At 36.1% G+C, this 16063-nt stretch overlaps 1 protein-coding gene across 4 annotated transcripts in view; it reads left to right on the forward strand.

Annotated features, from left to right (window-relative positions):
- The window catches only part of LOC145663040 (uncharacterized), a 328849-nt gene that overhangs the window by 292579 nt on the left and 20207 nt on the right, over positions 1-16063 (forward strand). The window contains exon 2 of one of the 4 annotated variants that reach the window (XM_081729188.1): positions 9791-9893. The exons of the other annotated variants lie outside the window; for them this stretch is intronic. The gene's annotated coding sequence lies outside the window, so the exon portion shown is untranslated. The remainder of the gene's footprint in view (positions 1-9790; positions 9894-16063) is intronic. 4 annotated transcript variants of the gene reach the window in all.

Below are 16063 nucleotides of genomic sequence, written 5' to 3' on the forward strand. Positions count from 1 at the left end.
AATTCCATTGTAAACAAACTCCTAGCCTTGGCGTAATGGATGCTCATCGGCACTTCCATAATGTCCACAAAGTCTGCAATAGTATACATCAACATGTTCATTAACGACACATGTAAATTCCACAATATTCACGATCTCGGACTGACTTAACGTATGCCTAAAATAAAATCCTATTAGCAATTTATTGCGATAATCATGTATATAAGCATAATAGCAAGTAATTCCTTAGGATATCAAGACACAAGATGTAAACATTCCTCAAATATTCATTATCGATGAAAATAGGACGCCGTAAGTCAAAACACTGAATTAATATAAAGACTTTAATAATATTTCTCAAATCAGCCTTTTAACTCTTCAGCTGTAAATCCAAATAAATGGTTAACAACAAGAATATTAACGTGAATATTATTTGACCTTGATAGATTTTAAATTTTGGCATCGACAAAAATTAATGGAAATTGACATAGTATGAATAATTAGTTCTTAAAATTATATTCGTTCTTGTTCCACTAAATAAACAAAAGTTACAATTACTGAAATACAATAAAAAATATTTAAAATATATTACAATACATACTAATATAGTCTTAAAATACATAAGGCAAAATATCAATACACAAATGTTTCGCAAGATCAAAATATCAGTTATACAGAACTACTTCAGATCTTTCGCGGAAATCTGTTGAAATATGAAAATAGCATTAATACGTATTATAAATTCACAAATATTGAAATATTCATCAAGCATAAAATACATTATAATCGTAATACAATGGAACATCATTAAATTTTAATATTCAATATCATCGGCGCAAATCTGTCTTCAACATTAAGGGAAATATATAAGCCATGCACAAAATATTTATGAAGTTGAAAAACAATGCTGTGCAGGATCAGGGGAGCAGAATCGTCTTTAGTGGCGTATTTAGGGGGCTATTGGGCTCAAGCTCTCCCGAAATAAATTTGTTAGTTTTTCGCATTCCACGTACAACAATAATCTTTCTTACCATTTTTACGAGTGTCATCGACTATCCATTTTCTTATGCTTTTTGTTCAGAAATAATACTGTATTTGTCAAATTTAATTTCATGTAAGAACTACTTCCTTTTGTTCTTTCTTTCATCCTTTCTACTTTTCTGTTTCTTTTTCTTGACGTTACTTTCTTTGGTTTCGTGTATCGTACTTTATCGACCGTTGAGTTGTCAGTTGTAATTCAAGTCGGCCATCATCAGTAACATCAAAACTAAGAGGAGTTGATAAGCGAAACCGGTGATATCCACAAAAACTTGCACTAATATCAACATGACGGGACTTCAGTTATTATAACAAAGGAAAATTATACCGTTTAGTTATTTTTAAAAGAAGGAAATGTTTGAATTAAAGAAAATCAAAACGGGGGAATAATTAGGCCGGGAAATTAGGTAGGCCAAGATCATGCTTCCTGTTTCTTGTATGAATAGAATAAAGAGTTAGATTTACTCCTAAATTTTTGTATCATATCATATAGGATTTATCGGTCTGCAATTCTTACCATTATAACTTCAATTTATGCATAAATTAAAATATATTTAATTCTCAAATTCATGTGGGCAATTGCCCACTTCCTTTCCTGTGTTGGGCATAGCCCCTCGAAACAAAATCTTAAATACGCCATTGGTTTTCTTCAACATTGGGATTCGGGCAAATTTGAAACTTATTCTAGGGAAGGGAGATGAAACTCACATTACGATAGATGCATCTGATTTCTGAGGTGAACCTGTTCTAGAGTGTATTATATATTAGGCAATGTAGATGAAGTAGTAGTACATATCAGTATTACAAATCACTGCCGTGAACACATTCTGAAATCTGAATACATGCATATTTATAATTGGTATGTTTCTAATTAGGCATCCACAAAGATCCACGTTAAAATTGTTTTATAATAATATAATAATATAAATAATAACTTATCCAAAACTATGAAGAAAGAATATCAATTATGTATGCCTATGACACAACAATACTCTTATTTGAGCAAAATGATGATAATCTCAATAGCATTACAGGAGTCGTTATAGACATCTGACGCATGTCATATACTCTTTAGTTAACAGATGTAACCTTAAGATTGTGGAGAAAAATATTCCAGCAATTAAATTCTTTTCTTTGCTTACGAAGCACTCTCTCTCAAAAGAAAAATTGAAACACGCGGAAATACATAGGAACAAACCATGGTTCGACCAGGAATGCATTAAATTAACAGAGAAGAGAAAACAGGCAAAATTACGTTGGCTACAAAATCCGAATGAAATAACTACACAAAATTTCGTAGACATCAGGCGGGAAACTTCCAAAATTTTTAAAACAAAGAAACGCAATTTTTTGAAAGCTAAAATTAAGGAACTTTAAGATAATAATAAAAATAAAAACATTCGGGACATGTATAAAGGGATCAACGAATTTAAGAAAGGCTACCAAACTCCTGCTTATATTAAAGAAAACTGATGGAACAGTTCTCACTGATACAGATAGCATTTTAAATAGATGGAAAGATTTCTTTGACGATTTGCTTAACACGCAGCCAAAAACTAATGTGCATGGAGAAAGGAAGATACACACCGCAGAACCGTATATTCCGAAACCCAAACGAATAGAAGTAGAAATCGCTATAAAGAAATAATTAAAGAAACACAAATCTCCGGGTGTAGACGAAATTCGGGCTGAGCTAATTTTAGCTGGAGGGAGAAAATTGTGGAATAAGATACGCAAACTCATCCTTCTTATCTGGAACAAGGAAGAATTGTCACAAGAGTGGAAAGAATCAATCATTGCTCCAATCCACAAGCAAGGCGGCAAAACTGACTGTATTAGTTATCGAGGCATCTCTCTTCTGTCAACATCCCATAAAATCCTTTCAAATATTCTATTAGCAAGACTGACCCCATACGCAGATGAAATGGATATTATCAGAACGGATTTAGACGAAATCGATCAACTATCGACCAAATATTTACCATTCGCCAAGTACTCGAAAAGAAGTGGGAACAAAATACCCCGGTACATCAAGTATTTATTGATTTTAGAAAGGCTTACGACTCGGTTAGGAGAGAAATATTGTACAACGTTCTTAAAGAATTTTGGAATACGTAAAAGCTAATTAGATTAATTAAGGCATGTTTAAATGAATCCCAAAGTAAAGTCCGAGCAGGAAAAGTTTTGTCCACGAGCTTTCACGCCGAGAATGGCCTGAAACAAGGAGATGCGTTGTTGCCATTATTATTCAACTTTGTCCTGGAATACGCTATAAGGAAAATCAAAGATCACAACCAGGGCCTACAGTTGAACGGTGTTCACCAGGTTATGTCGTACGCTGATGATGTAAATTTAATAGGGGATGATAGGAGAACAATAGAAAGAAATGCAGAAGTCTTATTAAACGCTTGCAGGGAAATGAATTTAGAAGTAAATGCAGAGAAAACTAAATATATGGAAGTGCGTCGGAACCCTAATACGGCAAATTATGGATGCGTTAAAATATTAAATAATACTTTTGATAAAGTGGATACTTTCAAACATCTAGGATCAATATTAACAAACGAAAATCATATTCAAGAAGAAATTAAATGTCGACTAAAAACAGGAAATTCCTTTTACTATTCAGTTCAAAATCTCTTGTCGTCGCTAATTCTGTCGAGGGATTTGAAGCTTAAAATATATAAAACGATAATCATGCCTGTTGTTCTGTATGGTTGCAAAACGGTCTCTTACTCTGAGGGAAGAACATAGACTGAAAGTATTTGCGAACAAAATCCTGAGACGAATATTCGGACCCAAGAGGAACGAGAATGGGGAATGGCGGAAACTTCACGACGAACTACATAATTTATACGGATTACCAAACATTGTTAGGGTCATCAATTCTAGGAGCCTTAGGTAGGCAGGTCTTGTAGCTAGGATGGAAGAAAGTCTGGATTGGAAGATTGTTTCAAAATCTGGACTGGAAGACCAATCGGAAAACGACCATTAGGAAGACCTAGCCGCAGATGGGAGGACAATATTAAGATGGATCTCAGAGAAAAAGGAATTCGAAGTAGAAACTGGATCCAGTTGACTAAAGATAGAAGCCAATGGAGAGCTTTTGTGAACGCGGCATCGAACCTTCGAATTCCATAGGCCATAGAGTTAGTTAGCTTACGAAGCATGAGTAGATACCTAGGCTGATACTACAAATAGATTAAATGCGCATTTGCTGAAAAGATGGGTTCTACTGACATTGGGTAGTTTATATACTCTTCATATGCTAGGGCCTAGGGGAGAGGAGGAGATAAGATTTCACATGAGGTTACGTCACGCATACTCTCATACCTTTATTTTCATTAAAAATGGAAAAGCCAAGAGAAACCAACTTCATCTCACTTTCCTTTGTGGCAGTCGGACACAAATCATCACACTGATCAGCAAAAATCACTTTCAAATCGGATTATTTGGATGGCCTCCAGTTCCAAAGTTGGGGGGGGGGACATGTCCCTTCATTTCCGCGGAATTTGTGCCTGTACCTACAGCTGAGACAACTTTCCACATGAGGAGAGGAGCATGCTTTTAATTTTTTGCAATGTGTGCCCAAGTAGCAGAAGTGGAGTTAATACATATTGATGAGACTACTAAACGCACTACAGCGCGAAGTTCAGTTTGAAAGATGGAAAAGCCAAGAGAAATCAATTTCATTTTATATTCTTTTGTGGCAGTCGAACACAAATCACCACACTTATCCCAAAATGCACTTTTCACGTCAGATTATTGGGGGGACAGTCCCCCCAGCTCCAAGATTGGGGGGACATGTCCCCCTCGTCCCCCCTGGGATTTGCGCCAGTGTTCAATATACACAGAAGCATATGTCTAAAACACAGGATATGAATACGCGGGTTACAACGAAATATCAATGTGTACATAAAGAAGGAATAAATTTCCAATAATTACCGAATGATGGGTTAATTACTGGGGTGTCCAAGTATTTCTTGGTTCACCACGCCATGTCTACCTAGAGTGTTGCTTGGAAAATAAATTTAATCATCCCTTATTAATATACCCTAAAATTCCTTCCCGAAGAATCGGTTGCATCAAGATGCTAAAGAAGCAAAAAGAAATGTTAATAAGAAGCCCAAATAGTTTGGATAGATTCCAAAAGAAATGTTTAAGTACGGTAATTACCGCAACCGAAGGATACGACCGTACTCTTGAATGCATGTCTTCTTATGTTTCCTATGACAAGGAAAAAACTACATGAAATCTTAATGTAAAACATCTTAAGACTTAACAGTCTACACTGTTTGACAGATCTCGATAAAAGATATCAATGTACCATATCAGACACATTTGTACCATATTCTGCAAACACACTTAATCATATGAAAAGTCAAAAACTTTAATAAAAAGTCTGCTGAATCTGTCTTTTCCTTCAAAATATACCTGTGGGTAAGATAAGTATTAATATGAAGTTTAAAAAAAAATCTACAAATACATTGAATCATACCTGAGTAACCTAAAGACGAAAAGTGAACATTAAATCTAGCTTTCCTGAAAGTCGGAATCTCGTTCCTGATGATAATTTGACCTTTCATAATTTCGTTCGTTGTTCTGGCGATTTTTGTCATTATCACGATCACAAAATTGTCTATTGTTTTTATTTTTTTGGTGATCATTGCTTTTATCCTTAGAGTTACCATTATGTGGTTTCCGACGTTTGTCATGATTGTGAGGATTCCGATTCCGATGTTGCTCGTGGTTAGTGTTCTGATTACGAGAACGTGGTTGTCGATCGTTGTCACGATTATTTGCATTTCTCCTGTTCCAATTACCGCCTGTTTGGGCCTTGGTATTATTAACTTTCTGATTGTAGTACCTATTCTGATTATTATTACCATAACCGAGAGATCTTTGATAATTCTGAGAAGTTTGGTTCTGTCTATTGTTAGAATTGTTACTCTGCGTATGTCTTTCCTCTCTAGTTTGTTGAAAATACAATGTTTCTAATTTCTGAATGGACGCCAAAAATTCTCTAATGTTAGTGCAAGAATGTAAATAAAGTTCTGTACGAAATCTCTGGGGTAACATATGAATGTCTGATGTCTGTTAATATCAAATTCTCGGGTAATTGCGGTGTCAATTCTTTAAGTTTATTAAACTGATCTAAAGCAAAAGCATGTACTGAGTCGTGAGTCTTAGGATTGAATCGAGTTGCTTTACAAGCTGACAGCCTGTGTTGTATCGTTGCGTCTCCGGCGAAAGATTCAACTAATGCTTTTTTAACCTCTTCTAAAGTTTTAAATTTCTCATTACCTGTGTAGTACCAGCTTAAAGCTACACCCTCCAATACATGAGGTATGGCTTGTACTAAAGCTTTTTCTGACAATTTAGCGACTTCCGCGCCTAATGCTAACTTGCGCAGGTATGTATGTACTGACTCAGTAGCAGGATCCCTTTAAACTTGGGTAAATACGCGATAATTTTCGGTGTGAGGTGGTCTTTTAATTTAACTGTTCCTACTTTCCTATGTATAGTTTCACGATTATTACATCTAAAATTTCTATTGGTAATGGCCTTAACATGAGTTTGGTCGCTACTGCTAAATTTGCTATGTTCGGTGTAAGCTGAGTCACTGTTAGATTTGTATCCAGTTTTAACGTGAACGGCACTATCAGTATTAGGTTCCGATCCCCGTGATTTGTTTTCTATTCTTTCTAATTTTTGGTATAGTAACGCCAAATCGTGCCTAATTTCTCCTATTTCCCGCTGTGCTACTTTAATTTCAGCATTGTTCTCGAAAGCCTGTTCATTTTTAACTTTAACGTGATAATCTGTCTAATCACTTCATAGCACATCTGAAGTGACCCTTCGTTCTTTCGAACCTGTTCTTTTAAATCTACGACTTCGTCATGTATTTCGTCTAAGTGACTTTCAGTTTCTCTATGCGCTACGAGACAACGTTCTTTATTAGCGTTACAGATGGTGTGATTAACCTCTACCTGTCCTTGTGTCAATTCTAATCTTTCAGATATACCCATTACATGATTGGTGTTTTTAGTTACTTTCATTCCCATTGAACGTACGTCGCGGGCTATAAATTCTATGTTATCTCTGTTCTGCTGAATGGCTACTGTATTATGTTCGATTCCCCTCTGAACTCTTTCAATGTTTTGATTTACTTTGTTCTCTAACGCTTGTGTTCTATCAGCCATTTTTGTAGTTCCCACATCGCATTTAATTTCAACTGCTTCTATTTGTGCCTGTAACTTAGCAAGATTTTCTTCCTGACTATCTATTTTTTCTCTTATTTTTGCACTGTGCCTGTTCCTGTCTATCTAATTTTTCTTCCTGTCTATCTAATTTTTCTCTTCTGCGAAATGTTCCTTATTTTCTATCTGTGCCTGTTCATTTTTCTTAAAATGTTCTCTATTTCAGCTTGCGTTTGTTCAAGTATCTTGAGTATGTCAACTTGTTGGTGAGCCATAATGAAATTAAAATTACTAGTCGCAAATAATAGATGTAAATAGAATTCAAATAAATACATATACTACAGAACACTATATGAGTACGAAAATACTAAGTTTTACTAGTATTGTTTGTACTGGGACAATCTGTGAAAAGAAAAATATGATCAATAAAATTTCCTATTCCAATATTATTAGCACTTATTCATATATAACTACTGTCTCCATGCACAGATCACTGGCGGTCTGGGCTCGTGTCCCTGTTCGGGCGCAATTAAAATTGCTACCTACCGTTTCCCTTGGGTGCTGGCTTCCGAAGAACTCCCTAAGAAAACAACTGATAACAATTCTGGTCCAGGCTTATACCTTGTTCAGGCGCAGATTGACAATATTGAAATATAACAAGCGATTTCGCATGAGGAACGTTGGTGCTTTTGAGACTCAGGTTGTATTATACTTACTTTTGCGTATGCATACGTATACATATACTGGCAAGCCGACTGCTCGCAGGGATTCATACACACATGAATGAAGATAATAATATTTCCTTAGGTGAATTCTTATTTATTAAACATGCATATACGTGGATTCGGAGTGGGATAAGAAATATATATTAACAACACACAAAATTTTCACTTTACAGAGCTAAATGCTCAAACAGAAGAAGTTGCACTGATGCAATTGAATAAACGAAATAATGAAAAATAAAAACACTTAATGCTGCATGATAGATATGCGCACACTATATAAGAACACTAGAAACATAGCCCTTGTATTGATATCACTTGCACTATAAATTTACTATTCGCACTGAGATGAGACTTTCACTGCGTGATTATGACAAGGGGAATGGGGAGATACGTGAAGCACTGATCGATGAAGTTTCTTCACTCCAAGGAAATGCTACATGTCCAGAAGATATTCGTTCACTTGTTAACTACACACGAAAGTAAAATTCTTCTTACATATTTAAGTTTTCGTGGCACTCGTTTATATTAACATAGCGACAAAATGTTCTTCCTGATTCTTCGTTTCTTCTTCCTACGACGTTTTGGGGTCACTCCTGGCTTCTACTCACGCTTGGGAACAACCCGTTTGCTATGCTTAGGGTTGGTAGTGCATTATACAAAATAATAAAGAAAGGTTAAAGTTTTCTGCATTGATACACAATACCAATAGAACGACGGTATAATGGAGAACACTGGCAACATTTGTTTCGGTCCCGTGGGAACGAAATTTGGAAGTAATAGTTAAAAAAAAGTGTTGCAGTCTGAACTAGTAGATTCTTTCCATGGCTATTAGACTTTTATACACTACTGTTATACGTAAAACAGTTCAGTGGAAAGGAGCGAACGTTGGTAATTGTGTGAATGAGTCATTTCACCTATGACTCCTGCAAGCCATGAACACTGTTCTCACGGTAGGAAGGATGACGTAATATGAGTATGTGGGAACACGACAGATGACGAAAATTCGTTCACACACAATATCAACTTCGTGTCCAAAAATATTCCCAATCTTAATAAATGTTACTATAAAGAAAATATATATGGAACAGTCATGGTAATGTAAACTATAAGTTGGCAACTATTTTTAGGGAAAGAAAAAAATGTCTATCCATCGATTTTTCAGAACATCTAGTTGTACCAGGAATCCGTTCCTTCATTATTTCAAGCCAGTCTCCACAACGGAAATTGCTGCAAAGAGGATGAGCAGCAATGAAAGCTTTTTTTCTCTGAGGTACAGCTTTTCACAGGTGACCAGATTCAGGGAACTTCAACTTAGTTCCTAGGTTAGTTGTGTATACGAAGGACAGTGTTATATTGGGATGATATTAGAACTTGACGACGAGAGCAACGATGTATGGATTAAATTTATACATCCTCATTGGCCTTCAAGAAGGTTGTACTGGCCAGAGGTTAAAACCGCGGCAGAGAAGACAAGTGCTGGGTTGCACTTGCGAATATTCTGTGCGATAGAAGTTTCTGACGTTATCACGCAGTTAGTAAGGCTGCAATACAAACTCACTCCAAAGAGTGTTAAGGACATTGAGGCTAAACGAAAATAATGTCCTCTCAGCATAACTGAAAGTTAAGTATTTCAAGTTAGGTACTTCATGTATGATTGTTTGACGTTCTATTTACTTCAACTTACGTACACATAGGATGTTGTGACAAATTACTAAACATACAGTTTCAAGACAGCCGCCATCTTGAAATCTAAAGTGTTTCTTCTGAAGGTGTTATATTTAAATATTAATGTTAATACATATTTTCCTCTCCAGAAGTTGTATGTCTTTTCTTGGATTTGTATTGTAGATATAAGGGAACCATAACTTACATGCCGACATTTGCAGAGGCCGCCATCTTGGTTCCTACGGAAGTTTTCTTGTCGGATTTCGTTCTAAAATAACTTATTTAGGTAAGTATGCTTTCTCAAGAGGTATACTCTCAAGAAATACAGTGAACATTTCTTTTGGAATTTGCAGTACATAGATCCCAAAACAATAATTTAGGAAAGGTCGTCATCTTGAATTCTCAATGTCTTTGGGGTCTAGTGATTTTGTATTCATAGCGTTCGTATGAATATTTATGTTGTCTATATTGTTACATGGCCCTACGTCAATTTGTATTTGTGTGACGCAAAACTAACTACCATGTGCCGCCATCTTGGTTTTTAAGGTATATTTTCATCTGGCCTCCTACTAAAATAGTTTCTGTTGGAAACTACTACCCCAGTTACCAAGTACCGTGCTTCTTTAACGAAATGCAATATTTTGTAACATCTATGGTGTATTGCCCGTACTCTCAAACCTAAGGTCATAAATTGAATTAGGCGCTCTGTAGGCTGTTACAAGCCAAAACCCACGGATATTTTTTATTCTCGTAATAGAACATTATGTACTCCCTTAACCGGCATTTACTCATTGAATTCCCCGTTTAGAGAAAAAAAGTTATGCGTAATTTAGTAAGTATCTTCGAAGAATTTTATTCCGCCATTTTGAAACTAAATTTCATGGTTTGGAAATGTCATTATGCCGTTTTGGACTTGATTTGTAAAATCCTCATGCAATTTCCATTTAGTCTGAAGAATTGGAACACATTTGGGTCAAACGTGGCCTTATGGTGCTCAGTTGAAGTTCCAAGTTCATTTATCGCAGCATACACAAAATCGTCGGACAGAGTTCTCTTTCAAAAGCTGTCAAAACCAAACCAGAGCTAATATGGGCAAAATAAAAAATACGGGTTCTTATATTTGTCTAAAGATACTGTATACCAAATTTCATTGCATTCGGAGATGGTCGGGTGTAAAATTGCATTTTCGCTGTACGATTTGGTAAGGATTAGCTTTTTGACGAGCCAAAGTATGGGAGGGGAGAGGGAGATGTATATGTAAAAAAAATACAATAAAAATGATTGCGTTTGCGACTTCATCACTCTTGAACCACCCGACCGATCTCAATCAAAATTTCAACATACATGAGCTTAGGGACAGGGATTACTTTAGGCTATTCACTTTGACGTTGCAACGTAGGGAAGGAGGAGAGAAATTTAAAAATAATCAAAAATTACCGATATTAGTGTTGAATCCATAGTTTTCGGGGTCAGTGAGAGAAATAGTGACAAGTCTGATGCTGTTTTAATCAAAGTTCAGCCTTGATAGTTGGGGAGGGAGAGGATGCAATGTGGAGGAGGGGGATAAACATTTAAAAATGGTCGAAAATAACATATTAGTGTCGAATCCATAGTTTTAGGAGTATCTGGGATTAACAGTGACAATTCTGATGCCATGTTGCGCAGCATAGGGGAGGCGGAGAGGAAGCTATACATAAGGGGGAGGAAGATATATTTAAAAATGATCGAAAAGACCGATATTAGTGCTGAATTCTCATTTTTTGGGTCGCTGAGATGAACGGTGGCATTTCCGATGGCATGGCCCGCAACATGGGGGAGGGGAAATTATATATATATATATATATATATATATATATATATATATATATATATATAAATGATCAAAAATGACCAGTATTAGTGTTGAGTCTATAATTCTTGCGGTCGCCGAGATGGACAATATCACTAATTGAGTTAAGGAAAAAAATAATTTTTTCTGCAGTGCTAGAACACGAATTACACTTAATTTACAACTAAGAGAAAAGATCCCAAACATTAGCAAAAACTGCGTAAACGTGCTTGTTGTAATAAACAATAAATAATTAATGGCAATAAAATACGTGAGATACAAAGATGTGTATTTAAATTATTTATTTCAACCCAACGTAGCGGGCAATATATGCTAGTAAAAACTAAAACACAACTGCAGAAAGAACTGAAAAAGCACAAACAGAACAAGAAAATTTCTAGTCTTGTGGTTGTATACTGCTTTACCCTACAGATCATAATTGAAATATTCATATACTCTGTGTCTAGTCTGGATTTGTTCCATAGAAAGATTGTGGACTGAGTGAGATATCGTTTGTTTATTGCTGGACTCAAGTTCTCTCCTTAACGTTTAAACTACTTCTCGGCACGGGCATTACCGGAATGTGTGTGCAAAGCAGCCCCGGTTCCGGCATTTTCGGTGCTGGAGCCGGAATTGCCGGGAACGTGTGCAAACGCTGTAATACTGGACTTTGTGCTTCTAGTTACTAATTTAATTTAAACACTCCTTTTTAAACAAATCATTACCACATTTTGAAAAGATCAGAGTAGTTTTTTTTAATACATGGTTTGACTTAGTAAATCCTAGTCTAATCTCATCATCCAAATATGAACAAATAATTTGAGCTCTTCGAGTAATAGTTCGTTTCTTTTGTCATAACTCAGGTCTTATTTCAAACATTTTTAAAGCACCAGCGCAAATTCCGTGATAAGAATTGCTCACGTTTGGATTGTGCTAGCCGATTGTACTAATTATCGAGCCATCTCCCTTTTGTCCACACCCTATGACATCCTCTCAAACTGTCTGTTACCAAAATTGTTCCCTCGTGCCAAATTAAATTGTTGGAAACTACACCCGCCTGCGAAATGAAACATCTTTTCTCCGGCAAAAGATTGAAGAGAATTTAACCTAACTGAGGTTTGCTGATTTCTAATATCCAAACAGTTTTTGCCTATCACGCACAGTTTTGTTGCTATATGAAATAGAAATTTTACATATTGTTGTAATTTAAATAGTAAGTACCATAGTATACAATATGTGCAATGTGAATGGAACATGATGAAATTGCAATGAATGTACAACACTACTTTCATATAACATGTTCATTCGTAAAAAGTATGAGTCTCACCACAAGAAAACTATTATTTGCTTCGCTTTCTAGTTACTAATGAGTGCAGAGTTGATTTGTGTTTTCTTTGTGTTTTTGAGCAGCGTTATCTCGCACGGGACACCAGCATTAACCTGACATCATGGAGACATCCCGTCATCCGTGGTATCTGTCTTGAGGTAAACGCTCGCCGTGTTCCTTGCTGAATCCCATGCAATTGTCAGGAAAATTGTCCAGATGACTGTGCAGGAAATGTAATTTTAAGCTCATGTGGCAACCTAATTTCTGGAAGGGGTCACAGGGTCGAAAAAGCGTTAGGCCAGCCACCCTAAATGAGGTTTTCCTGGGTTTTTCTCATTCACACCAGGCAAATGCCGGGGTGGTACCTACCTTATAGGTCCTAGGTCGCTTCATTCCTTCCCCAATCCTTTCTTCGTTCCCTTTCCCCGGATTGTGTGCTCGCCGAGGGACGTCATCCCTCAAATCGTGATGGGTTAAATGGTCTTAGCTGCCGAAAGCCCAGAAATCTAAATCCTAATTCCCCCCTAATTTTTGAAAGTTGTAAAGCATTGTTTCGAAAATCTGTTGGTTGTCATCAACTTTAACATTAAACAGGAATTTGCTGGAAACATCCTTGAATGATTCCCATGCCTGAATCTGTGTTTCGTTCATCGTCGTACTGGATGTAGGATCCTTCATAAGCTTCCAAGTAAGGGGGCCGTCAAAAGCACTTCCTAATTATGGTTGCAAACAGTGCTGGAAATTTGTGACAGAGGTACTGAAAGCAGGGATCACTTCTATCCAAAATCTTAACGTACTGCTTCATAATTCCCAGTTTTATATGCAAGGGGGCAATAACACATTTCGAAAATCAATTAATGGATGATTTACAATGGTTTTATTCCTGTCACGAAGTGTTTCCTTTTCTGTCACTCACTCTGAAATTAACCACTGTCTACCTCGTCGCTAGAACCCTATTCACAAAGATAACATGGGGACTTTATATATCTCGTTGTCTGCTTGTTGTCTCGATATGATACTTCATACTTTTAGATCACAGTACAGTAACCATCTGGGTTCATTGTATTTCACTCTGTACAAAACCGTGGCTAAATTGTGGTTGTTTTCACGAAGGAACATAAGTGGGCGTGTAGCACTGAAGCAAGTTTATTCCCAATGTGCAGAAGAACACCTTTGAGACTTCTTTTAGTCGAGTCAATAAATAAACGCCAGTCCTTTTGCTTGGTAAAAAAAAAAAAATCCAAGACGATGAATCAAGCCAGGGAAATCACAGCAAAATGCAAGTTCTCCTTCTTGAATTTGTCCCTGTTTTAATCGTGCTTCACTCTTTTCTTCAGTATGACCCAAGTAGTGCACCAAATAATTCCAGTCAAACCGATTTAAAAGACATGGGGTTGTATCTTCAACATTCGGTATCATTGCATCATTATCGCCTTCTTCCGCTTTTAAAATGCCGTAGGAACACTCTGGTAACTTTATTGGTTATTTTGGAATAAGAATATCGGGGCTCATGTGACACAGGTGAAATGGTTGATGGAATGTTCGGATACCCAATTTATTTTTTCCTTATCGAAATCAGACACTTTACACAGACAAAAATAAATCATCAACATGATCCCTTTCTTCCCGCCAAACTGTTGGAATTCTTAATCGTATTGATGGCAATAACCTGTGGTACAGTTCTGGCCAGACGGCGAAAAAACAAAGTTCAAAAAATACCCTAGATATTTACGTCTATCAGATATGTGCTTACAGGGAAATTTATTTTCCTTCCATTTTGCTACAGAGTAACATGACCATATGGAGCGGAGATATGACTGTCTGAACGTATCAGTGAGGTGTATGTAATTGCCATATATGAAAAGATAATAAAATATCAGAAAAAGGCAAATGAATCAAAACATGGCTTAGTGGGTGATGCAGAAGTCATACTTTTATGGGGTGTAGATCACCAAGGCATACAGATGGACAACTGCTAGAGTGAAGACTTCTCGGTGTAGTGGTTAGCGTAACGGACTTACGTGTAGAACTTTTTAGCATTAGTTCGAATTCTGTTTACGAAAAATCGTTTTTCTTTTTAAAAAGAAAGAATGTGCGTTCTATTGCAAAAGGTTGTGGAAGTAAAAAAATTATAAATATGTCAGCTATGTAATATAGTACATTACATAGTATATATTAAACTAAATCATAAAATATTGTCCTTTTCTTTGTAGTGTATATTCTTGAGCTGAAAAGAAATTAGAAAGTGTTCATCTAGTTTTCCAGTATTTCGCGAAGGGAATCATTATGTAAGAAAATAAATGGTCTCCAAATAGTATATATAGTTTTTTACCGCAACCAGTGGGAATAGTCTGGTTGGTCTATAAAAAGTACATACTATGATTCAAATGCTAAAACAAATTTATCTTTGAATAATATTCCAAATGGAATAGTTTATATAGTAATGTAACAGATCTATTGTATCAAAATATTTGAATTATAGACACCAAAGAATATCATAGTGAATTAAAGAAAAGAATCTAACGGGAAGATCAGAATATTAATTGTGTTTTACTACTTTGCGGTATAATCAAGTGGCCTACCAAGCGGCAGAGGAGGGTTAGAATACTATTTCCTCTACTGTTTTTTTCTTTAACGTTTGGTATTGTCATTCAATTAAAACATGTTGGAGAGCAGCTAAAACTTAATACGTATCTGAGATATTGTAAACTGTTAACATCAAGCAAATACGTCAAATTGATTTAATTTGATTTTCAGTTTCGCATACCTTTCAGCAGTTAGGATATGTGAAACGTGAATTTACAGTTTAGCGTGGGATCCGAACAACATGAGCTCCCACAAAGAATCGAACTCGGGTCTCCCACGACAAAGGCACGTACACTAACTGCTTAGCCATGAGGGAGCTCTACTGTTAAAGTAATACCCAGAGAGAGGCAAAGTATAAAGAAAAAATAAGGAAATATGAAAATCGAAAGTCCAAAATACCAAAATATATGAAAATTTAATTGTATACTTAGTAGAAGATAAACTGGTGGATTTACACAATTATTTCAATAAGAGCTAAAATTTATAAATTTAAACGAAATTTCTAGTTTGATGTCCCACCAAAATGCTCTTTAGGCTAAAGAAAAGTGATTATTAATGAAAATGAATGATTATTGATAATTCGTGTATTAAGAATCAGAGAGAAAAGGTGAAAACGCCAAGAAAGCCCATGGACACGATCGAATGTGAAACTCCTCAGTAGTAGTGGGACCGTTATATCTTACTCGACGTTGATTGTTGGAGCCTGATCAAGTGA

Source organism: Thermobia domestica, chromosome 10 (assembly GCF_964235325.1).
Source record: "Thermobia domestica chromosome 10, izTheDome1.hap1.1, whole genome shotgun sequence".
NCBI classification, from domain to species: domain Eukaryota; kingdom Metazoa; phylum Arthropoda; class Insecta; order Zygentoma; family Lepismatidae; genus Thermobia; species Thermobia domestica.